Genomic DNA, 26,450 nt, shown 5'->3' on the forward strand with positions numbered 1-26,450 from the left:
AGGTAACACTAGACATGTGAAATATGGGTCTATCACTTATGATACAGAAGCATCACACAGTATTAACTGTGTCAAATTTATATTCATGCTTAGATTTTAATGAGTCCTACTTTCTTTTTAAAGTCCAACATTTACTTGCTCTCTATTATTGTACAAGGTGTAACTACTTCTCAAGCTCCCAAATAGTTGCAGAAAAAAGACCACAACCTCAAGGCAAACAAATAAAAAGTTTCCAGTGTATGCTATAAATATTTGGCACACAAATTTTAAAAAAATAACCTCTGCTAAACAATCAGCAACAAGAACTTACCCACATTAAAATAAAATGCATACCTCAGCATCCAATCAGGACAGGCTTCCCAGTCTTTACTCGGAGAAGCTCCTAAGTTTAATGACATTTTTTAAAGCAGTGTTCCATTTTAAAAGGGGGGAGGGGCAGAAAAAATGACTCAGTGGGTAAAAGCATTTGCCAGGCAAGCCCTGAGGACCTGAGTTTAATCCTAAACTTTAGATATTAGTGGTCATCCTCTGATCTACACACTACACCCCCCCACACACATGCACACAAACTTTAGAAACAAAACAGTACTACCACTGCATCTTATTCTGGGGTCCTTAATTTGATGTTTTGTTTTTTGAGGTAGGCCTCATGTATCTCAGGTTAGCTCTCAACTCCCTATTTAACAGAGGATGATGAACTCCTGAATCCTCTGGCTGAGACCCTTAATTTTTGACATAAGTGTTAAAATTCCTTCATAAGACTCTTGATGATGGTTCAATAATCTCAATACATGTATTAAATAGACAGGATCCAGCTGGTGAGATAGCTCAGCAGGTACTTGTTGAGACCTGAGTTTTTAATCTCTGAAACCCATGGTAGAAGTAGAGAACTGACTCCTAAAAGTTATCCTCTGTCTTCCACACATAATGCCATTTCATATTTATGCTCACACTCATACAAATACACAAAATAATAAACTTAAAAATAGAATCCTGTAAATACAAATAAGAATATGCAGGTGAGGGAATCAAGCATTATTTTATAAATATATCAAACACCAGCATCTTCTTTGATGTCATACCTATCTCCCTAAAAGCTTAAGTCCCTCAATTAGCCTGCATCAGCAACAGACAGTATTTATGCAGTAATTCATAATGTGCAAAGAATTTTCAATATACAGAACCTCATTCAAGACTCATCTCTAAAGAATGGTACAGGGATATAGTTCAAGTAGAGCATTTGCCTTGCAGGCACCAGGCCCTAGTTTCCATCCTCAGCTCTGAGACCAAATGGTATACACTAAGAATTTCAACATGCAGAAAGTGGAGAAAGGTCAAGAATTCAAGGTCATCCTTAACCTGAGTATCCAAGACCTGACTGGACTACATGTGGTGTGTGTGTGGGGATGGGATGGGGGGCAGACCTCAGCTGGTAAGGCCTCTAAGCTGTTTTCCCCCCTCTAAGCCTTTTGATCTAAGCCCTCAGATCCCACATAGTGGAAGAAGAGAACAGACTAATGAAATTGTCCTATAACCTCTACATGTACAGCATGGCATGATTATATCCTCACAACCACCACCACCCCTCCCTCTACCCCCCCATATCTCTCTCTCTCTCTCTCTCTCTCTCTCTCTCTCTCTCTCTCTCTCTCACACACACACACACACACACACACACACACAAATGTAAAAAACTTTTTATGAAATGAGGGGGAAAGTGAAGGCTGGAGAAATGGCTCAGTGAGCAAGAGAGTACAAGCCTAAAGACCTAAGCTTAGATACCCAGCATCCATGCCAAAAGTCAGACATGGTGGTACAGGCCTGTTTGTAATCCCATAACAAGAAGGCAGAGACAAAAGGATACTGGGGCTCACTGGCTAGCCAGTCTAGCCAATTGGTAAGCTCTAAGTTAACTGAGAAATCCTGTTCCAAAAGAAAAACAGTAGATGATAAAAGAAATCATCCAGTGTCAAGCTCTGCCCCCCATCAAAGGCATGTGTACACAGTTCACACACATAACAAACCCCCAACTGCTATTTCTGGGTCTCTTTTTTAAGATATTGCCCTGGCTGGTATTGAATGACCTTGTACTTCTGATCCTTCTGCTTCCCCCCTCCCAAGTATTGAGATTACAGGTATGGGGCACCATACCTGGTTTACGAAGGGCTAGGAATCAAATCCTAGGTTTCCTATATACTAGCAACTTTACCAACTAAGCTACAGTGCTAATAGCCTGTTAGGTCCCATGTTTTTGTAAGGTGACTTTGAACAGGTGACTTGCCCATACTCAAAGCTGATTTGAACATAGGACTTTCAACTTTAAATAATTTGTATTCTACTGCCTCAAAATACTATCACCAGAGTGGACATACTAAGAAGAGACCAGGTGTTAGCCTCTATTCAAGCCTCCTTGGCCCTCACCTCTCTCTCCTGACACTTCCAGTATTAGTTATAATTATTTCCATACATATTTTGCTCTTTATCATATAGTTTTCCTCTTTTGTCTAAAAAATATTTTTAAGTTTAATGTATTAAATGAGGGGATTGTATGTCTTTCAACAAAGTATTAAGAGGGGTCCACAAATGCCATTCAACATTCAACATACAGGAAACACCTTAGCTGCTTCAGGCTTTTGCATGGGTGTATACCTGTGTTTTCCCAGGTAATGGATGACCTTATAAAGATGGAAAACTTGGTTACATGTTCTAAGCGACTAGTTCCACAAAGTTCTAGAGTATACAGAGTTTACCTCAACCTCCCTTTCTCTCCACCTTCATTTTATTCCTCTGTTACACGCCTCTCTCAGAGTCAAAAAAGGTCACTAATACCTGTATCTTTTTTTAAAATCACAAATATAGCTTGAAACAACTAATATATACCAACAGCCTATATCACTCAAAATACAATATTTAGCACATATTCCTTTTTCTTAGGACTTGAAATTCCCCCAAATTAATATTTTCTTACACCAGCATTCCAATCCTCCAAGAAGAGTTTCACAAACACAACTACTTCGACTCCTGAAATACCATTTTCTCCACTAAGAACCCTTTAGATTACAAGATGACAGAATGGCATGCAAGGAGCTCTGAGTCTGTTAGATACTTCACTTAATTATCATATCAGAAAGATTTAGAAAATTTTCCTGGGGCATGGGGGGGGGGTAAAAAAGAAAAGGCAGGGGAAGAAGAGAATGAATGCTGACCTATTACTCCTTTAAAAACTCCTGATCTGAACTATAACAGATTCCTAGTAACAACTGGACTGGAACACCCAGAACTACAGTCTTTCATCTTACAAGAGCTTTACAGTTCCAATCTGCATAAACAAACTTTGTCCTTCAATCTTTCAACTCCTCAAGGTCACTTTTCAGAGCAGCGGCAGAGGCCTGCATCCAGGAACTTGGGCTGTTATCCCATTCCAGCTGCACATATCTAAACTTAAACCCCCAATGGAGCCTCTCAGGTAAACCCTTCCCTCAAGAGGAAGCAAACGAAGACAGACAACACCTTCCAAGTTTTTCTCAGCCAGGCCTGCTCCTTTCCCTGTCCAGGGACTGCTGCTGCCTCACTGCTATACACTGATCTGCAGTAGGAATGTTCGAATGACCTTCATTCAGTATTTCCAAATAAAGAGAAAAACAAAGAATTGCTTTTTAAAAATCAGGCATATTACAGATCTTAGTACATAGGACTGATGATTTCACTGCTCACAAGAACTGACTTGTTACTGACTAGCAATCTACATAAGCTTCATATCCTTAAAGAAGAGGGTAAATATCAAGGGCAAAAGGCCACCTACACACTTAACTTTTCTAGTCGCGAACTGCAGGTAAGCCCCTTACATACTTCGTTCAGGAAATAAAGGCATTTACTTAAATCCTTTTAAAGAACCAAATCAACACCTGACAAAAACACAAGCTCCTCACTTCCAATATTAACTGGACTCTAAACTAATCAGCATATTAAACTAAAATGAACAGTTTAGAGTGAAGACCTATTCAGTTGATTCTTATTAAATTCTAGAGACAGATAAGTACATCAAGAAAGTTACAGGAAAAATTTCAGGCTGGCATGTGGGCCTTACCCCATTAGAACCTGCATCAGTTGCTAATCAAATTTTCAAGCAAGTGAAAGAACAATATTGTGCTTCTATTTTAAAAACATATGTCAACAAAGTGCATGTAAATTAAAAAAAAGAACAAACCTCTTAAAACTCATCTTATTCTGTAGAAAAGCTTCAGTGCACTTGAACAAAGGAAAATTATTTGGAAAACAGTTAAGTTTACCCAATGCAAAGACAAGTGCTTTGCTTTCGTATGCCCATAAAAAATAATTATCCCTTCTTGCATCTGTCTTGCTGATATTAAACTAGGAAAATCGTAGTTGAAGGACATGCAAAAATCTAAACAGAGCAAGGTAATCTAGGTGCACCAAGAAGGTATGCACGGAATGTAAAGTGGCCATTTTCTGAAACAGTGCAACTTGTCTACACTCTCTGAAGCTAAATAGTCTCTATCATCTCAACACAAAACAAAGAATTAAACTTACCGAGAACTGCATTAATTTTACATGGAGTTATTTATATCTCCTCGGACAGGGAGAATTTAAGTCACTCCTATCCCTCCCCCCGAAAAAAGAACGGAGGACAAAAGGCAGCAGAAGATGCAGAAACCTGAGTCTGGAATGTTCATTCCAGTGAAAACCCGAACAGCTGTCCTCCCACCCCCCAGCAAACTATTCGCCATTTTTCTTTGTCTTTCAGCTGACCCCTGCCTCAGTGAAAAACTCTGAGGCTCCAATGAAGCCCTGCAGCCTCCTTCCACTTTAACAGTCAAAGGCATTCAATCTAGCCTGCTATTTGACACCAAACCTTGCCTCTAAAGCAGTCCCATTGGCTGAGCTGCTTTATCGGCTAAGAATACAAAGCCATGATTGGCTGTTCACGTCATCAGTTACCTCCTTTGTACACTTCCTGTTTTAAAGTTACCTTGAGAAGCAGAACAGGGGTCAGATTCTTCACTCAAACCCAAGAACTTAAGGATTGGAAATATTTAGCAAATGCTTGCAGCAGACACATATGCTCTCATGCGCTTCTAAAACGGGAGGACAAATTCAGAATTGTTCTTTGGGGAAAAAAAAAAAAAAACAAAACGAAAGAAAGGGTCGCTACATTTCCGACCTAAAGGATTTTCTATTGGCTATGGAGTTCCATTTAAAAAATTGAAGGTAATTTCACTGCTTCTGATTGGCCGTAAACAGTGTCTGTAAGATATTGTAGTAAACCAGAAAAGCAATGTGCACAAGCTTGGAAAGTTGTAACCATCTACTTCCAGATTTTTGTTGGTCGTTATTAACAGAATAAAGCCAGGTTGAGTTAATCCCCCCCCAAAAAGAACCCCCTCAACCTACTTAATATCAAAGTGAAGCTATGCCCATACAACAGTCTTCATGATTTCTAAAGGTACCTTTTGTATTGGTGTTAATTTCAAAAGCACAGATTACCAAGGCAATGCATTATATTTTAAAACACCAACAAATGAAACAGGATGATTTGGGGGTAAATGCATGAAGTTGGTGGCAGAGACCTCAGCATTTCAGAAGAACCCTATCACAATGCTCTACTTAAACTTACTGAAAGTGTAATAGGGTAAAAAAAAGTCTTCCATGACATCAAAACTCTGAACCAGGTATGGAAAGACATACATTTAAATCCCAAGAGATCAGCAGGGAGGATGGATGATGCAAAGAATTCAGAATTCCAATGTAATCTACATAAAAAGACAATTTTTAACTTTGATTGTTAAATATACTACAGGACTAATCTCCAGAGAAATTAGTAGTTTTACTTAGCTCACAGTTGTTTCTGGAAGCATTCTTGTGTGCTGAAGGTCACCAGGGATAACCACAGCATTGTCTATATATTGGGGCTCTATTACTTAGCTTTTAATTATATGACAAGGACTAAGGTTGAGCCATAGTTTGCTCATCTGTAATATAAGTCGTTTATATGGTAGGGAATATATAATATATATATTACATAAATATACAGTACAATACATACATATATATATTACATATACAATACAGTATACTGTGCTTGAATAAGAATTAAAAAAAATAAAGTGCTAATAAATGCCATACAATTCTACCTTCTGCTTTTTTCAGAGAAGACATCATGCAGAACCAAACAAGATTTGTTTGTTAAAGCCCTGAAAATACTTTGCAGTAATTTCTCTACTATGTCCTGTAATCCTGCAGCAGGCAATTCCTCAGCCATAAAGAGCTGTGTAAGAGGACTCCCAGCTGGAACTAAAAATCCCTGGTTTTTGGGCCGGAAATCCAGGCCTTTCACCACCAGTCACAGCAGAGGTCTGCTTATTGTTCCAAAGTCTGCCCTTCAGCTCTGCTTTTGATGTACCAGATTAAACCAATCAAGTCCCTTGCTACTCTGTGAAGGTCTTGGGCATAGTTTTTATTAGTCCTTGGCAATGTACAGGAAAAACATTTCAACTCCCATTTCTCATCAGCAGTTACCACAGTAGAATTCAAACCACAGAAGGAAGAACACAAATTATCCTTGAATTTGCATTTGGCAACCTGAGCCATTCACTTACTATAGCTTTCTCTTCCCTAGTTGGTATTACTGCAGACTCAGTAAGTGTCTCACTGGATATCTAGGACTCTAACTTCCATTCCTCCCTGGCCTTGCGTATTGGCAGCCCCCTAATCACTAAAAGAGAAAACCTGTAACTCAGGTTACACAATTCAAGCTTCAGTGCCCTCACAGAAGGCTGAGAGCTCATACTTGGCCACAATACTAATTTCTGATGAGATGCTACCTCCTTATTAGCCGTTTGATATCAGTCACATTACTTAACCACTCCTGAGATCATTTCTTGCTGAAAGTGATAAAATAGTATTAATTCACAGGAATACTGAGATAAACAAGAGCACTAAGCAAATTTAAATTGGTAAATTTTCAATAAATACCTAAACATATTTTATACTACAGTACTTTATACATAATATAATTTGTTTTTCAAAACATCATTATTACCACAGGAGATTCTTCAAGGCAGCATCTATGTCTTTCTCACATCTATTCCCAGTGCTCAGCATGAATATATAAATCAGGTGCACATTTCTAATTCTAGTATTCTGAACAATGAAGCAGGAGGAAAGACACTCTGGCTATACACAGTAAGCACCAGAGCAGAGCTACACAAGATCCTGTCTCAAAAAATTAAGTCCTTCCTACCCCATGAAAAGATATAAACTAATCTTGACTCTAGCCACAGTGTCAGCAAATGAGATAGTATAAACCGAGGAGCAATGCAGAGTGAATGTCCCATCTAAAGTGGCAACACTATCAGCTCTAACAAAAATGACCAGGTAGGAATATTGGTCTATGGCACTGTGAGCTCCAGGTTTTTTAAAAGACACAAAAGTCAGATTATTTTAATGCCAAATTTTTGCATCTTAATGTTTGTTTCAAACCTTTTAAAATATTATAAACAAATCAGGCTAGGTATGGTGGTGCATAACTTTACTCCCAGACTGTAAGAAGTAGAGGCCAGCCTGGTCTATACAGTGACAGCCAGGGTTACATAGGGAGAGACCCAGCCTCAAAAGTTATAAGCAAATGAAAGAAAACCAGAAGCTATTCACTTCTGACCCACATTTTCCCCTTGATTTAGTTCTGAAAACTATCAGCTACTTCCCAAATCAAACCTACCTCAAGATTTTGTTTTAAAAGTGTCAACATATTTTCAGAAGACAGAAATTGCCAAAGGTGACAGTGCAAGTCTGTAATCCCAGCTACAGACTAAGACAGGAGGATGGTAGGTAAAGCCAAAGCCAGTCTAGGCAACTTAGTGAGATACCATTTTAAAATGTAATGGGTACTGAGGACACAGCTGGTGGCTTAGTGGTAGAGCACTTGCCTAGCACACATAGGGTCCTAGGTTCAATTCCAACTACAAACCAGTAACAGAAAACTACCCTAACCATTAGTTTTGAAGATACTCCCCAAAGGCAGCCAAGAACCAGTTAGAGTGATGACTATAAAGAAATAAATGTTCATCTGGAATAACAAAAATCCTAGAATAGCGAAATCCATCCTCAACAACAAGAAAACATCTACGGGAATCACTATCCCTGACCTCAAACTATATTACAAGGCAACTGTGTTAAAAACTGCATGGTACTGGTACAGAGATAGGCACGTGGATCAATGGAATAGAAGAAGATCCAGAAATGAGCCCTCACATATATGGTCACTTGATTTTCGACAAAGGAACTGTAAACATTCAATAGAAAAAGGACAGCCTCTTCAACAAATGGTGTTGGTCCAACTGGCACTCAGCATGCAGAAGAATGAAAATAGACCCTTTCTTATCTCCTTGTACAAAGCTCAAGTGCAAGTGGATCAAAGATCTCCACATTAAACCAGGTACACTGAAACTATTAGAAGAGAAACTAGGAAAAACCTTAGAACACATAGGCACAGGAGAAAATTTCCTGCACAGAACACCAATGGCTCGTGCTCTAAGGTCAAATATCGACAAATGGACTTAATGAGATGGCAAAGTTTCTGTAAGGTTCAGGACACTGTCAAGAAAACAAAACGGCAGCCAACAGATTGGGAAAAGATCTTTACCAACCCCACATCTGATAGAGGCCTAATTTCCAAGGTATACAAAGAACTCAAGAAGTTAGACACAGCAGAGAATCAAACAACACTATTAAAAAATGGGGTACAGAGATAAACAAAAAGTTCTCAATCGAGAAATATCGAATGGCTGAGAAGCATTTAAGGAAGTGCTCGACATCATTAGCCAACAGGGAAATGCAAACCAAAACAGCCCTGAGATTCCACCTTATACCAGTCAGATTGGCTAAGATCAAAAATTCAGATGACAGCAGATGCTGGCGAGAATGGGGAGAAAGAGGAACACTTCCCCACTGTTGGTGGAGTTGTAAACTGGTACAACCACTCTGGAAATCAGTCTGGCAATTCCTCAGAAAATTGGACATAGTACTACCTGAAGACCCAGTTATTCCACTTCTGGGCATATACCCCAGAGACGCTCCAACATACAACAAAGACACATGCACCACAATGTTCATAGCAGTCCTATTTATAATAGCCAGAAGCTGGAAAGAACCCAGATGTCCTTCAGTAGATGAATGGATACAAAAATTGTGGTATATTTATACAATGGAGTACTACTCAGCTATCAGAAGCAATGACCTTATGAAATTCTTAAGAAAATGGATGCATCTAGAGAATATCATCCTGAGTGAGATAACCCAGTCACAAAAGAACAGACATAATATGCAGTCACTGATAATTGGATACTAACCCCAGAAAGCTCTGAACACCCCAGAAACAACTTACAGACTATATGAAGTTCAAGAAAAACAAAGGCCAAAAAAAGAAAAAAGAAAAAAACATTATGCTTAATCTTTACATACCAAGAAAACTTTGACTATTTCTAGGTTACATCTTGTTTTACATGTACTTTATGCTCATTGTAACTAGTAAGATTTTAAGGCATACTATCAAACATTAAAAAAAAAAAATCAAGCACTAACAAAAATGTATTCATATACTTTTATGTAAAAATGCTTTTAAAATCTGTACATTTATCTTTGTTTTTTAAAATAAAGTTGTTTAATTTAAAAAAAAAAAGAAAGAAATGTAGCACTGGTGCTTAGAAAATGAATGAAAAAAGGAAAAAAAGGACCTTAGGTAGATGATAAATTCTAAATTACTTGGCTAAAAAAAAAAAAAAAAAAAAAAAAAATACAGTCTTTAAGACCAGCCTAGACTATATAGTCAGTACCAAGCCAGCCAGGGACACAGTGAGACTCTGCTAAAATTAAAACATAAAAGGGGGGGAGGTGTCAGGCAGAGACTCAAAGGCATAAACTGAGACCAAAGGATGAAAATTATTCTGAAGGAACTTACTTCAGCTCTCAGCTGTCCAAAATAAGGACAAGTTACATGGAAAGCTATGAATGGGGTTATTAGTCACAGGCTGTCCCAACACTTAACAAGGATATGAAAGACAAGAAAAAGATCAGCCATGTAGAGTAACCCACAAAAAAGCCTAGGCTTTGCACCTACACAGATAGACTCCAATTCCTCCTTATCATGACTATGTAGCTGATGGCCTCAAGCCTGAAAGTTCTACTGAAGCAAGTCACCTATAATGTAACATCTTACAAGGTTGGAAGAGTAGGATAGTTTAGTTTGTTCAATAAATCCAGGCACAGGCCCTGAATCACAAATCAGAAAAAAATGTCTGTCCTCAATAGGGTTAAATTTAACCCAGGGATCATGACATGTTTAGAGAGTCACAAGAACATGTGCACACTACTACAGGAGGAGATAAGCAGAGGACCTTACCATGAGCCCATTTAAAAGTTAGGCTAGTCCAAGGAGGTTTCTTGGGGCAGTTAGGATCTTAAGAATAAGAGCCCTTGGTATGGCAGCAGAGTTAAAAATATGAATAGGAAACTGAGCATGGTGGTGGTGGTGGTGTGTGTCCTCATCACTCAGAAGGCTGAGATCAGCCTGGGTTACATAGTGTACTATATACTAGATCCTTCCTCAAAACAAAGAAGGGGCCAGACAAGGTAATACATACCTTTAATCCCAACATTCAGTAGGCAGAGGCAGGAGGAGGATTTCTGTGTGTTCTATGCCAGACTAATCTACATACTGAGTTCCAGGACATAGCCGAAATAGCCTGTTTAAAATAAAGGGGGTTGGGAGTAAGCCTGTGAAAAATGGGGAGTAAGGAGAGAGGGAGTCAGGGAAGAAAACTATTAAGAGTCTTTGGAATATCAGTAAGACTCAGAGCTTATAATGTTATTTTATTACTACTCCTTGTATGTGCTGTGGAGGTCAGAGGACAATGTCTGAAATAGGTTCTCTCCACCACAGGTTCTAAGGGTCATAGTTAGGTCATTAGGTTTGTAAGTTTGCAAACACTTTCATCCAGTGAGTCATTCTGATGGTGCTTGGACTCAGGTTAATGACACATATAGACTAACAATAATGTGCCCCAAACAAGCTCAACAACAACAAGAACAACAACAAAAACTGTTATTAATTAGAACTTATTCTATTAGACTGGAAAGCCTTTGACATAGCAACCTCTAAGAATCCATGTTACATGTGAGACATAAGTCTTTCTCAGGAAACTCCTTCCCAAATAAAAACCTAGCTGTTCTGCACAGAGTATTTTTCATTCACAGATTACCCTAGAATTGTCACCTTAACTCCACTACACAAGGATCCTAACAAAATCTTTACTAGTTCTCACAAACACACATGTACAAAGGCCTAACAATTGTAAAATAAAGAACTACATTCCACTTAGTCATTAGTCAGTAACATTTTTTGGAAAGACTCCAGACAACCTTATTCAGCTATCGTTCTAAAATAGTAAAGAGTCCAATGCACTACCTGGACATGGTAGTGCATCCCTTTAGTCCCAGCAGAGGCAAAGGGAGTTCAAGCCAGCCTGATCTACACAGAGTTCCAGAACAGATGTAGCTATGTAGAGAGAACCTGTCTTAAATAATAAAATTTAATGTGCATGTTTTTCTTTCTAAATTTAGTATTACTGAAAATGACATTAAAATATCACCATAAACAAAGTATTCTGTCTTCTTCCTAAACTGTGTTGTTTCATAATGAACAAGTTCTATGGTACTTTGCCCTCAGGGAAGAATAGTAATTTTTAAGACAGTTAAAAAGTGACAAAGATAATCAACTGTGAAGACGGTATATACCTCATTAGCCATCAGTCTTTTAAAATGGACTCAGCAAAGGCAAAGAATCTCACATCAGACAGCTCACTGGAAAATTTGTAACTTCTGAGTCTAGGGATTGGAGCAATTATATTGAACAGCTTCAAAACTCACAGCTTTCCAACAGTGGCATGATATAAAACACCAAAACACCGTGTGTGTGTGTGTGTGTGTGTGTGTGTGTGTGTGTGTGTGTATAAATGTATTGAGTCACTTCATTTTTAGCCTTATTGAAACGCTGTTGAAGGTCACTGTTTATGGCTTACACTCAGAGCAATCCTTGAATTTTGTATATTGACTTTAAATGGACAGCATAACTTAAACAGAACACCTTTATATACCTAATACCTTGAAAAAATAAGCCTTTAGTTTAAACCTAGTCTAGAAACATTCAAATGCAGAAAATGTAAACTGTATTCCACCTCTCTAAATTACACCTAAGATTTTCCATTAGAAAGTTTTCTGCAGCCTGAGGGAATGAGCATTGTGGAGATGGATCTAAGTGCCTGTGAATGAGACCACACACCACTGCTGAAAAACATCAAAGGTGGGAAGAGTATATACAACAAATCTTGCAACCTGACAAAAGGTTTGGTAGGCAGGCAGATTTTCCCCCCACAATGTTATTTTCCTCCTACCAGAAAAAAAGAAAGAAAATCCAACTTCAACTAAAATTTTCTACATTAAAAAACTTAAAACATTACTGGATAGAATAACACTGGTTGTTCTAACTTTAATAAATGCTTTTAGCAAATATGAAAATCTTTGTATTCCCCCACCACCACCATTTTTACTTCAATGCAACTGGGAGTTAGCAGAGGATATCATGAGGTAACTCTTCCCTACAAATACCCAACCATTTTGAATGACCTCACACTGGCCTGTGGAAAATCAGCCTCTAAACCACAACAGCCCAAATGATTTAGAATTTTCTTTCCTATCAAGTGGTTGCTCCTCCATGTGGAATCCTGCTGTACACAAGGAGAAAACTATAAAAGGCCTCCTTGTTAAGGAAGCTCTAACTGGATGTCAGTTAGAATGGCACATTTTATGAAGTTCCAAAAAGAAAATAATGAGTTCTCTCATTTATTAAGGTCCACAATGTTATCTTCTCATATTCTATTATACTCATTTCTTGTAATTACTACTTTACAAAGAAAAAGAAAACTCAGACAAGAATTCACACCAGTACACAGAGTAGAGACTACAGAAACTGTAGAGACACAATTTTTTTCCTAGGTCCAACTTTAAAATTAGGTTCTTTATACTGCCCCTTCCCAGAGGCACTTTGTGGTCAAAGTGTAATCCATTTCCTCCTGTAAATGATCCACCTAAAAGATGTTGGGTGCTCTGAGTCTCTCAGGGAAAATACTAAAATGAACTGTACATTATTAACCTTTCTAACTTGTCACAGTCCATGCATGAGAAACTGAGTAAATGAAAGAGAGACTGTAAAATATCATAACCCACAACCAGTTTCTTCTGAAATAAGGAAACTAGAAAAGAACAACCTGCTAGCCAAGAAATGTTCTTAAAGTGTAGTATCTGAGGCTGGAATAAAATTCAAGGTCATTTGTAACACTAAGTATGTCCTCTGCCATTCTCCTTCCAATGAATGAGGTAAACTTGAACTTATTACTGGAATCATGTGGTAGTGCACTTTCCTGACATGTGACTCTGGGCACTGTACCAAAGGGGCTAAAGAAAAATCAACACATACCCTGTAGACTCAATTGCAGGAGCTTGGGGCAAGAGAATCCCAAGTTAGATGCTAGTTTGAGCTACATAGGAAGACTCTGCCTTTGTTTTTATTTCATTTTAATTAACTTAAAGACAGAGTCTCAAATATCCCAGGCTAACCTCAATCTCCTGAGCCTTCCTTCTATACAACGTAGGTGCTGAGATTACAAGTATTCATCACTGGGTTCAGTTTATTAGATGCTAGTGATCAAACCCAGGGCTTAGTACATACTAGATTCATATTCTACCAACAAAGCTACATCCCCAGCCCCAAGAGGCTACCACTAAGTCAATGCTTCCATATGTGAGGCAAGGCTGTCCAGTAGAATGAGGATCTATCCAGTGACCGATAGACATGGCTTGACTTTACAAAGATAAGTGACTTCAACAAGGTTCTCTCTTTAGAACCTCAATACAAAGAATATGCCTAAAAACAGCTGAAGATAACTTTCTGAACTTTAAGATGCAAGGGTTTTCCTTTTCCCACAACAGTCTGTGGCATCAAGGTAATACAGAGTTTAAATACAGGGGTTCCATCAGGGCAGTGATGGCAGATGCCTCTAATCCCAGCACTCAGGAGGCAGAGGCAAGCCTGGTCTACAGAGGGAGTTCCAGGACAGCCAGAGCTGCACAGAAAAACCTCTCTCCCCCCACCACTCCCCTCTCCCCCCTCACATAAATAAATAAATAAATAAAGAAAGAAAGAAAGAAAGAAAGAAAGAAAGAAAGAAAGAAAGAAAGAAAGAAAGAAAGGGCTCCAGCTAGATATGGTGACTCCTTTAATCTCACCATTCCTGAAGAAGGAGGTGGATCTCTATGAATTCTGGCCAGCCTGGTCTATATAGTGAGACCCTATCTCAAAAAGAAAAATAAAACCAAAATAGGTTCTAGGTTGGCAAGGTAGCTCTCACCTGGTAAGAGCTCACCTGGTAAATGCCATAAAGCCTGAGGACTGAAATTCATTCCATTGAATTCATATGCTAGAAATGAATGAACACACACCCACCTCCATCTATGGCTCACACACCCACATGTACACAAGAAATTAAAATGTAAGAAAAATTTCAAAATAAAAAAAGAATAAGAGCTCCAAGATCCCGGCATGGTGAGACTCTCTGGGAAATATCAGTTACAATGTGGATTCAGAAGAATCAGGAGTGAAAGGTCATTACCAGCTACAGAGTTAAGTTCAAGGATAGCCTGGACTAAATGAGAACTTGTCTCAAAAGAAAAAAAGGTAAAGGAAGAGGAGAGAACAAAGAGGGAAGAGGAAGACAGAGGAAGATTATGAAGTGAACTCTAAAAGCAGTGTAGGGACTGAGAATTACAGACCCATGTTTGGATCTGGGCTGTCACTGACTAGCTATGAATTTAACTAAATCCCTTATGGTTTTGTCTCACCATATTTTACAGGCGGACTTCAAATTTTCTGGGCTCAAGCAACCCTCCCACCTTAGCCTGCACAATGGTCCCACACCAGGAACAGCGCACCTAACTCTAGCAAATTACTAAACTCTTGTTTCCTCAGAGAATGAGAATGGCACTACCATTATCTGCGTGACACATAAAATATAGTTATACACGCCAGTAAGCACAAAAACCAAGATGGTACGTCTATTATTCCTGTGGCTCACAGGCCCTTAGTGGTCAGTACCTCTGAATTAAAAGTAAAAAGTGATCAATTTTAGGGATGGTGTAGCTCAGCTGGTAGAATGTTTGTCTAGCAAGCACAAAGCTCTGATCCTATATTCTTAGACCATCTCAAAACTAGCATGATCCCAAACTCTGTAACCCCCAATTACTCAAATACATTCTACAGCCGACTTTCTGGTTCTTAATGTAATAATAAATTTGGCATTGAGTTTCTAAAAGTTAGCACACCTGTCCAATGGGATTCATCTGTTTACCCGTTTTCCTCACACTCCATTTCAGAACCCAGAATGGACTCTGGAGTTCCACACTAATCCTCCGGGTTTCAAAACCCGAATTCTACTGCAGACTGCCTAACGCGATTCTATTCTGGTCCTCACTCCCACTACTTCCATACCATGCACTTAGACTTCTTCTATTCAAGGTCTTTCCCAAGCTGGATCAATTTCCAAGTCTAGCACCACTAGATCTCGAAGACACTTCTTCCGTAACTCCTGTTCCGTGTTTACAAACCAGGGGCTTGCACGCCCCCATCTTGTAGTTAGCTGAGTGCCTCTGGAATTAGTAGCGTCCCCTCCCCCTTGCAGGCCACACTCCAGGCTACCATTCTCTTTCTCCTTAGGGCCTCCGGCTTCCTCCCGGAGTCTCCCCGCCACGCTGGCATTAGAGGGATCGTCGCCCCTGTCACCTAAGCCTGAGCAGCTAGCATCCCGACAGCCGACAGCCGCCAATTCCTTCATCACCCCCCAGGCCAGAGCCGGCGTGACCAATAAGGTGCCAGGTCCGCGGCCTCCCCACCGCCAACCAATCACGAGCGAGCCCCCCCGCAGTCGCCTTCCGCCAATGGGAGAAAGCCCGCGGGCCCAGGCGCACGGACCCCGCGAGCGCAGCCGCGACGACAGCGGCGGGCCCGGCGAAGACACAACATGGCGGCGACAGGGCCGACCGAAGTGCAGCGGCGGTCGCAGAGGGAAGTGAGATCTCCACCGGAGGCGGGAAGCACCGCCCTCACTGCCGGCCGCCACCTCTTTCACCACCCTCCTCGCCCAAGGTTCCATACACTTACAGGCCTTTACTCCGGCGTCCAGCAAAGAAAGCAGCCGCCCCCGCGCTGCTGCGCCGTCGGGCAGTGCAGAGGCCCGGGCGCGGCGGAGGGGAGGGGGAAGCGTGCGTCACGGAAAACAGAGCGCGTGCGGAGCGGGGGTGCAAACAAGATGGCGGCCGCGCCGTTTGTACCGTCTCCCCTGCCCCTCCCCCACTCCGCGCCTTGACTCCTAGCGCCGCGTAGCGCGCAGCAGCTGAGGCGCCTGAAGTCTCGCGAGAATTGAGTAGGGCAGCCTGTCGGGCGAAAGGGAATATAGTGAGATCTGAGTTTTACGGCCCCGCCCCTTTCCAGGGGCTCCGGAGGCGTTTCTTGGTGACCTCAGAGGACGTTCTATCCTTGAAGCTCTCAGCTTTGATGTGCTTGCTTCTGAATTTTAGGAAGTAGTTTCCCGTGTTTTGTTTTTAAAGGAAATGAATGGTGGAGAAACACTTCGCCGGCCTGCCAAATCTAAAAAGTCGCCAGGGGCCGGTGAGATGGCTCAGCAAACCTGACTTATCTGAATTCTGTTCTTGGAAACCAGGATTGGAGCAAAAGAACTCCTGAAAGTTGTACTCTGATCATTAATGTGCGCGCGCACATATACACACACACACCAATAAATAAATAAATAAATAGGATTTAAACACAACCAAAAAGGTCACATTTTCCAACGTTAGAATTGGCATACAAGATTAACGATGGAGTTGAGAAATGACTCAATAAAGTGCTTCCTACAAGCATTATGACTTGGGTTAGATTCCCTAAAACTCCATAAGCCGCAAGCCGCTAGTACAGTGGTCTCCCATAATTGAAAGACTAGAGAAGAAACCTGCCAGGAATCAGCAAGCTCCTGGTTCAGTGGGTTGGGGCTGGGCATGGTAGAACACAACCTTTAATTTCAGCACCTGGGAGACAGCAGGATCCGTGAGCTCCAGGCCAGCCTTGTCTACAACTCAAGTTCCAGGCCTGCCAGAACTATACAGGGAAACACTGTGTTAAAAAATAGGGTCAAGGTTCCATTGAAGACATCCAGATGTCTTCTATGGCACATGCATACCATGCAAATACATTAACACAATATGTATGGCTAGGTGTGGTGAAACATGTCTCTAATCCCAGCACTCTGGAGGCTAATTATGGAAGGCAGCCATTTTAGAGGTTGGAGGTGGGAATGCATAGTATTTCACAGGGTCTGGCTATAACTGGTTTTCAGTGCTCATTATATAGTTCACAACGACCTAACTCAGCAAAACCTTAATGCTTAGCCTCCGGGGTCCTGGGATTACAGACATAAACTACCATGCCTAGTATGGGGTGGGGGGGACTTTTTTAATTGGAGACCCCAAATAAATTGTATTTTGACTGAGCTGTGGATGTAGATAAGAGGATAAAGTGAATAATTAAAATGCTTAAGGCCCTGGGATTGCTCCTACACCAGAAAGAAAGGGGGGCAGTCCTGAGGATGTAGTTGGGTTGGTAGATTGTCTGGTATGGAAGCCCTGGGTTCAGTCTCCACCATGGCATAAAACCTGGTGTGGTGGTACATGCCTTTAATCCCAAGACTCAGGAGGTAAAAATAAAAAAGATTAGAAATTCAAAATATCTGGGTGGCAGTGTCATGCCTTTATTCCTAGTACTCAACAACAGAGGCAGGTGGATTTCTGAGTTCAAGGCCAGCATGGTCTACAAGTGAGTTCCAAAACAGCCAGAATCTCTGCATAGTGAGTTTTCAGACAGGGCAGAGAGAAACTCTCTTCTCAGGGTGGGAAAAAGTTCAAAATCAAGTTACTAAATGGTTCCGCTAGTAAAGAAAATCGTCTTTGAGCCAGATAACTTGAAATAAGTGACTGAGATTCATGTGGTAGGAGACACCAGACCCCAGCAGCTGTTGTCTGAACTCCACATGTGTGCTGTGTCTCATGCATACCACACACACACACACACACACACACACACACACACAAATGAAAAGAAAATGTTGGTCATCTATCAGTACTGAAGTATTTGGTGTTTTAATGGTCAGTATTATCACTGACACCAATATAGTATGCACATGAGATGAACATGAATCCTGGCTGTTTATGGTCTCTGTGCCTTTCTCTCTAAAACCTTTCCTATGTGACAAATCCGCAAAGAATTGAACTTAGAACCCTACTCTCAGTCTAAATGGCCTTGTTTTGAAGTCTGATTCACCAGTTGCCTGGATTGTTTGATTACTGGACTACAGATGCACATCCTGACAACTACTTTTTACACGGGTGCTGAGAACTCAAATTCAGGTCTTCATGCTAGCAAAACAAGTGTTTTTACCCATCCAACCATCTCCCCTGCCAGCACTTTTGCCACGATTTTAAATAGGGTCTCAAGAAGCCCAACCTGCCTGGAATCTAATTTGCTAAGTAGTTGAGGAGAACCTCAGACTCCTGATCATCCTGACTCTGTTTCCCATGTGTTCAGATTACATGCTTAAGACATGATGAGTGTTCTTGGTTTTGTTTGAAACGAAGTCAGCACTCTCTTGTCTCTAGCTCGCTAATGCTAGGCATGTGGCACCAATCTTAATTAGGCCTTGCTATGATCCTGGAAACATGAATAGAAGGCTAGGGATACAACTAAGTAACAGAATGTTTGCCAAGTTCTTACCTCGAATGCACAGGGCCTTTGGCCCAGCACTGGAAGTTGGGGTGGGGCGGACAAACTATATGTTTTAGTTTTTGTTTTTAAAGACAGGGCTTCACGTAGTCCAGACTAGCCTTAGACTTGCTATATTGTCAAAGGTAACCTTGAGCTTCTGACTGTTCTAATTCCACCTCCCATGTTGACATAATACATTTACAAGCAGAAATTTATGAACGGTCCATGCTCTGGTCTTATTTTCCTCTGCCACAAGAGCAGCATGCCACAAATAAAGCTGTTTCTCCAAGAATGAAGATGTGCAGAGACACAACTAATGCATGTGATGAGCAAGAATTAAATCTTCATTCTTACAAACTACTGGTATTCGTTTGGTTGTTGTCCCAGCTCTCTCTGGGGGTAAGGCAAGAGCTTATCTGCAAATAAGATCACAAAACAAAACAAACCCTGGTCAAGTAAGATGGAAAGAATCTCAAAGAAGGCAAGTGTGAATATAATTTAAGAAACAAGCTTAACTGGTTTTGTCACGTGATTTATACCCTGTTTGGAGAGGTTCTTTGAACCAAAGGGCTTAGTCAACAATGGCATCCCAAAACAAGGTAAAAGAAAAACATTAGCATTGGACATTGAACAATGAACACTAGGAATTTTACACCCGATGTTACTTATGTGATAGATGAGATTGTCTCAAGCAGCCTCTGCTTACCAAAAAGAAAAAAAAAAAGCCAATTAAGCTCAGCATGCAGGGACTGGAGAGATGGCTCAGTGGTTAAGAGTACTGGCTGTTCTTCCAGAGGTCCTGAGTTCAAATCCCAGCACCTGTGTCAGTTGGCTCATATACAACTCCAACCCCAGCTCCAGAAGATCTGATACCTTCTTCAGAGTTCTGAGGGGACCTGCATACACTGTTGCAATTCACACAGGCAGCATGCATATGCATGAATAATTTTTTTAACTATAAAGATCATCATGCAACAATGTAACTGGCCAGCTTCTTTCCTCTGTCCCCACCCCACCTCCCCATCCTGCTGCCATGTCTTTCCCCCACTTAATGAGCTGGAAGCAGAAACCAAGCCTGAAGAAGAGTCATATGAGACAAAGTGGTAAGGGGAAACAGATGACTAGGCTGGCCTCTGGTCCCAGCCATCAAGCTGTGCCTACTCTAAACTTCCCAACTACATGTGCTTATACCATGTTAACTCAATTGCTCCAAAGAATAAAAACATATCCCCATTAATAGAGAAAGAAAGGGGATGTGGAAATGATTAGTATGTTGTATTTGTTGTATTAGTCAGGGTTTTCTAGAGGTGTGTGTGTGTGTGTGTGTGTGTGTGTGTGTGTGTGTGTGTTGGTTTACAGGCTGTGGTCCAGTTATGGCTGTCTCCAGTAGTCTACAAGGCTGGATACCTCAGCTGATCTTCAGTATGTGTCCAAATCCCAAAGAAGCAGGCTCTAAAATCAGTGAAGGGCAAGAGTGAAAACAACTGGGCTAAGATCAAAAGCTTCCTTTATATAAACCACCACCAGAAGGTATAGACTAGATTTAAGGTCGATCTTCCCACTTTAAAAGATCTGGAAATAGGATTGATCTTCTCAACTCAAATGATTTAATAAAGAAAAAAAATTGCTTGCAGGTATACTGACTCACTTGAGTTTTAGTTAATTTCAGATGCAGTCAAGTTGACAACCAAGAAAGTCTTACACACTTTTCTGATGGGATTGCATGCTGGCCCAGCAAATATTTAGAGGCTGGTTCAAAGCCTGGGCTCAAGTTGCCCTCCACCTTATTAGCCTCCTGAGCAGCTAGGGCCACAGGTGTGTGTCATTCAAACCAAAACACCCAGTATTTTTCTTTATAAATTAATCCAACTCTGATTGGTATAAACAACAGTTTCTGTGAGTGTTGGCCATCATAGTTCCCCAAAACTTTGTTCCACTCTCTGCTCACTGTAAAAATCAGGCTTCTGAGTCTGAAACCTTAAAGATCAGCTCTGGGGTCATAGTAAGGTTCTAAGCACTCCAGAGAGGCCAGATGGATTTCTAAAACCACTCCCTTGCATGGCGCACTGCTTTTGATCTGAGAGGAAGACAGAAAGATAAAGGTGATATGCTGTTGGGGTGAGAGAGGGGGGGGGAGAGAAAGAGAGAGAGATATGCCTCATGTGTGTGGGTGCGTGTATATATATGGCTGTGTATACGTGTGTGTACATATACATTGTGTATGCGTGTATGTATGTACATATACACTTGGAGGCCCAAGACTGATGTTAAGAAAGTTCTTTGTTCACTCCCCCTATTATTATTCATGAAGGTACAGTCCCTCAGTTAGACCCAGAGCTCACTGATGTAGCTAGTAAGGCCAGTCGGCTTGTTCTAAGGATTCCCTCTCTGCCTTCCAGGTGTTAGAATTGGAGGTAGACAGTCATACCCACCCAGTATTTATGTGGGTGCTGAGGCTCTGAACTCTGGTATTGATGCTGGCAGAGTTTATTAGCCAGGGTTCTTTAGAGGAACAAAACCAATAAGATGAACATAATTTATTACATTCCCTTCTGTTTAAGTAGTAACAGTTGTCTCACTCCTGAGGCTGAGAGCCCAGCAGCTGTTTGGTCTTTAATGCTGGGTGCCTCGTTTTCTTGGAGTTAGTCTCACAGTAGCTGTCTTACTGCACAGTCGTTGTTCAGTGGGTGCCTAGGCAGTCCCAATCTGGTGCCAGAAACCTGGAATGTTCCTGGAGAGCCACTGGCTGTTAGTGAGAGAGCCTGGAAATGTTGGTTCTGCTATCAGTGAAGGAAGCATCAGCAACAAGTAGCAGCTAGAAGGCAAGATGAACAGGCAAAAGAAAAGGCCCTGAAAAGCAAAAGACAACTAATGTTCCTTCTTCTGCCATGTGCCTTCTACATCTGAGCTGCTCCCTGAAGGGGCCTCCCACACTCCTAGTGGGTTTTCCCAAAACAATTGAGGCAAAAAGACAAGAAGCCCCCTATATTAGTCAGAATTCTCTAGAGTCACATAACTTATGGGATGTTTTTATATATTAAGGGGATTTATCGTAATGACTTACAGTTTGCAGTCCAACTAACCCAACAATGGGCAGTTGTGGATAGGAAGTCCAAAAGTCTAGAAGTTGTGGCCCAGATTAAAGGTGTGCACTACAACCCCTGAATCTTAGATTTGCTTTGTTCAAAGCTGACCCAGAACTCAGAGATCTGCTTGCCTCAATATTCTGGGATTAAAGGTGTATACAATTTTGCCTGGGCCTAAACTTTTCAAGGCCACTATACCTCAAGATCTCTGTGCCAAGATCCAGATTAGAAGCCTGTGTCTTCCAGCCTCAAGATCTGGATCACAGGTGAGCCCTCTGTTTCTGGATTGTAGTTCATTCCAGATGTAGTCAAGTGGACAAGAAGGAATAACCATCACACTCAGAATTCAGGTGATTCTAATTTGGGCTACACAGACATTAAAACCAACCACCACACATTGCAAGAATTTTATCTGCTGAGTTACCTCCCTAGCCTAGGCTATCCTTAAATTCACTAGGCTCATTTCAAACTCTCAGTCCCTCTAAATGGGATTATAGGATTGTGTCACCATCTCTGTTCTTTAAAACAAAACAAAGACAGGTTTTTACCATACAACTCTGGCTGGGCTGGAACTTGACAAGTAGACCAGGCTGGCCCCAAACTCAAAGAGGTCCCACCTGTCTCTGCCTCTGGAATGCTGGGGTTAAAGTGTGTGCCACCACTCCTTATACCTATGTTTCTCTTTTACATTGAATATTTTATTTAATGTGTGACTATAATACATTTTGATGGACAGTTATTTTCACCTTTTTGGTGCTTTGAATAGCAGTGTAGAAGGAGAATGTGGTAACTCACACTTGGGAAGCTGAGACAAGAGGATTTCTGTGAGTTCAAGGCTAGTTTGGAGTACAAAGTGAAACCCTTTTTCAAGACAACCACAACAGAACTTAATGTAGCACATTTTATTTATATATTTATTTATTTCGCTTTTTAAAAAATAAAAACAATCTTAAGAATGAAACAAAACCCATATACAATGGCTAAACAGAGGGGAATGTGGATAGTTGCATTGGAGGATTGATAGCCTTCTTCAGCCAACAGACTTAGAGAACTATTTGAGTTTAAAATACTACATTCAGGCTGGAGAGATGTCTTAGCTGTTAAGAACACTGACTGCTCTTCCAGAGGTCTTGAGTTTAATTCCCAGCAACCACATGGTGGCTCACAACCATCTGTGATGGGATCTGATGCCCTCTTCTGGTGTGTCTGAAGACAGCTACAATGTACTCACATACATAAAATAAACAAATCTTTAAAAAAATAAAATAAAGTATAGCTACCTAAGGCCAATTAAGCCCACCTGGATCTAATTCAGCCCTCCTGATGGCCATCTTGGAGCTTTTTTCTCAGTCCTTCCCTGTCCTCTGACCTCTGGCCCTCTCTCCACCTCCCTTACCCTGCCTAATCACCAGCTCTTGCCTTTATTTTACTAATTAAAATGGGAAGGTACTGACTGGAGGCCCTTCTTGGAGAAGTGAAATTAACATCAAAATACAAGCTACAGGACAATCTACAAGGGACAAAGAAAGCCTGGTGTAGGCTTTTGAAACCTCAAAGCCCACATCTAGTGACACACCTCATCCAATATGGCCACACCTTATTTATTTATAAACATTTTAAGGATTTTATAGGTCTAATATCTCATATAGAAGGGCAATTTGTACCTGTCATTTCGATGTAATCTTATTGTATAGAGGGTTTGTGAATTGAGAATTGAATATACAAACCTGTATGAAAAGCTATCGGGCCTTAGAGTTGTATTTGTATTGGGATTTGGGGTAAAGAAACACCCCAGGACAGAGGCAGTAGGACAGGCAGAGTAAACTGCCAGGGAAGGGAGTCGTGTGGATGGAGTGAGACCACGGGGGCAGCTTGGACCGAGGGACAGAGGCCGTGTGCAGGTTCCACACTAGAAGCAGTGCCCTTGGAGTGAGACCGCGGGGGGGGGGGGGGGGGGGCTGATAAAGACATAAATATTCTTTTTTAAAATATTTACTGCAACAGTCTCTGCCTGTAACTTACAGATCTTGTGAGTTCTCAGCTTCTGCCTGAGCAGCCTGCTGCCTGCTTGTCTGCTGCCACACACCCTGTGTAAGGACTACAGTCTAATCCTCTGCAACTGGAAGTAAGAACCCAGTTAAATGTTTGCTTTTACAAGTTGCCTTGGTCACAGTGTCGTTTCACATCGAAAGAATAGTAACTAAGACCACAATTGAGAGACCGGGAGTGAATGAAGACAGAAAGTATTGCCTGGGGTGGCGGCACAGGCCTGTAAATCCAGCACTCGGGAGGCAACGGCAGGCAGATCTCTGTGAATGAAAGGCTAGCCACAAAACCAAACCAAACTGAAACAAAACATGAAGTGTAAGGTATGTTGGGACCTGGGTATAGTGGTTCACGCCTATAACCTCAGCACTCAAGAGGCTGAGGCAAGACCATCACAAACTAGGGCTAACCTGGGCTATATTCTTAAATCTAGTTTCAGAAACCCTGAAACCAACCCCTCCCCCACAAATGATGGTGTAAAATCCACACCAGGTATCAAAATACCTTTGAAGTAAATAAATCATCCTACTCCTGTTACATGGTACATACTGAAATACTTAATGCTAGTTATCAGAGGAATTACTTAGAAATACTTGGTTTGAAAACCCTTTCTGTAAGAGGTCCTTAGAGTGGTGTGTGGCACAGAGAATTCGATCAGCATGTAATCACTCCAGTAACTAATATTGGTGGGGGACTAATAATGATGGTAATTAATAGTAGTATGGGACGAATAAAGAGAGTTGGCATGTGCTGGAGTTGTTTAATTCTTACACCAACTGGATGAGATGATTTTACTGCTTGGTTTTCTGAATGAGACAGAACCTCATGCAGTCTAGGCTAGCCTTGAACTCACTAAGTAGCTGAGGCTGGCCCTGAATTTCTGATCCTCCTGCATCTACCTCCCAAATGCTGTAATTGCAGGCCTGTATTACTATTCCAAGCAGGATGGGTTTTATTCGGCTAAGTGGGTGGATATAAAGAGGAAATGAAATTTATCCCAAGTCCTTTGGCTCAGATATGACAGAATTGAAGCTTACCTGACTCCAGACATCAGCCTTGGGGAATTAAGATGTAGAAGCTACAGAGCAGGATGTCTCAAAAAGGAAAGCTTAAGGAAGGCTACTCTAGAATCAAGGTCCACTCCTGCTTTCTCCTCATTCACATAAATCTGGATTTCTGCCTTCTCCCTTCTGTGCCGGCTACTTACTTCCATGTCAGTTTGCCGCTGCTGGTCCTGAGTGTATCTCTTCTTCTGATCTACCGCATCCCTGCTTCTTGTCCCTTTCAACCACATCTCAGACTCAAGAAAGCAGTTGAAGCCGAATTTTAAAAGGGCTTTTTCTTGATTTGCTTCTGCTTTTGAGAGCAGGTGAGCAAACTAAATATTCTGGCAGACAAGAAGTAATGGACAATGTAAGAAAAAAGCTACAGGGCTGGAGAGGTGGCTCAGTGGTTAAGAACACTTATTCTTCTTGCAGAAGATCTGAGCTCAGTTCCGAGCACCCATGTTAGGGGTTCACTAACACCAGTTACTCCAGCTCTAGGGGATCTGATGTCCTTTTCTAGACTCCTTAGGTACCTGAACTGTCATGTACATACCCACTAACTGACATACATATACGCAGTTAAAAATAAAGGTGTTTTTATTTGTTTACGTGTGACAGGGTCTCAATATGTATCCCTGGCTCATCTCTGAGAGGAGCTGGGACACAGCAGTGGGGTTGTAATGATGGAGAATGTGAGAAGCAAGACAGTTGGTGACATTTAAAAGGCCTAAACTCAAGGTTTCAGTTGGGTATGGTAGCACATGTTTGGGATCACAACACTTGAGAGACAGGGATTGGAGGGTTGTCATAGAATTGAGGCCAATTTGGGATACGTAGCAAGTTCTAGACCAACCAGGGCTGCATAGCAAGACTCTGCCCAAGAAAAGACCTAGGAGGTGAAAAAAAGGAGCAATTGATGTTGACAAAGTATAGGAAATGGTTCAGATTGCAGGTCTCAAGACATTAACAGATCCTGAAATCATTGGGATGGTTGAACAAACTTCTGTTTTAAAATATGGAATGAAACAGCATCAATTAGGGTAGGGAAATGGAATAAACAAAGCAAGATTTAAAATATTGTGTATATTAACATGTGCCCTGGTCACCATGTAAGATTTATTTATTTGATGGTTTACTATTTATTTTTATTTTACGTGTATTGGTGTTTTGCCTACATTGTATGACTGGGGATGAAGAATCCTCTGGAGTTGGAGTTTACAGACAGTTGAGAGCTGCTATGTGGGTGTTGGGACTTGAACCTAGGTCCTCTGGAAAAGCAGCCAGTGTTCTCAACCACTGAGTCATTGCTCCAGTCTGTATTTATTTGTTTTCAAT

The 26,450-nt window shown here is 41.1% G+C and overlaps 1 protein-coding gene across 3 annotated transcripts in view; it reads right to left on the reverse strand.

The window, feature by feature from the left end:
• NFYC (nuclear transcription factor Y subunit gamma) overlaps positions 1–16,503 on the reverse strand; it is a 62,537-nt gene extending 46,034 nt beyond the window's left edge. Inside the window, exon 1 of one of the 3 annotated variants that reach the window (XM_080920579.1) lies at positions 16,286–16,503. The gene's annotated coding sequence lies outside the window, so the exon portion shown is untranslated. Of the gene's footprint in view, positions 1–4,551; positions 4,690–15,823; positions 15,942–16,285 lie in introns of those variants that run through there. The other 2 variants (XM_080920581.1, XM_080920580.1) reach the window with 2 other exon arrangements.
• Between the last annotated feature and the right edge of the window lie 9,947 nt (positions 16,504–26,450).

The sequence above is a fragment of the Micromys minutus genome (assembly GCF_963924665.1).
Source record: "Micromys minutus genome assembly, chromosome: 9".
NCBI lineage: Eukaryota > Metazoa > Chordata > Mammalia > Rodentia > Muridae > Micromys > Micromys minutus.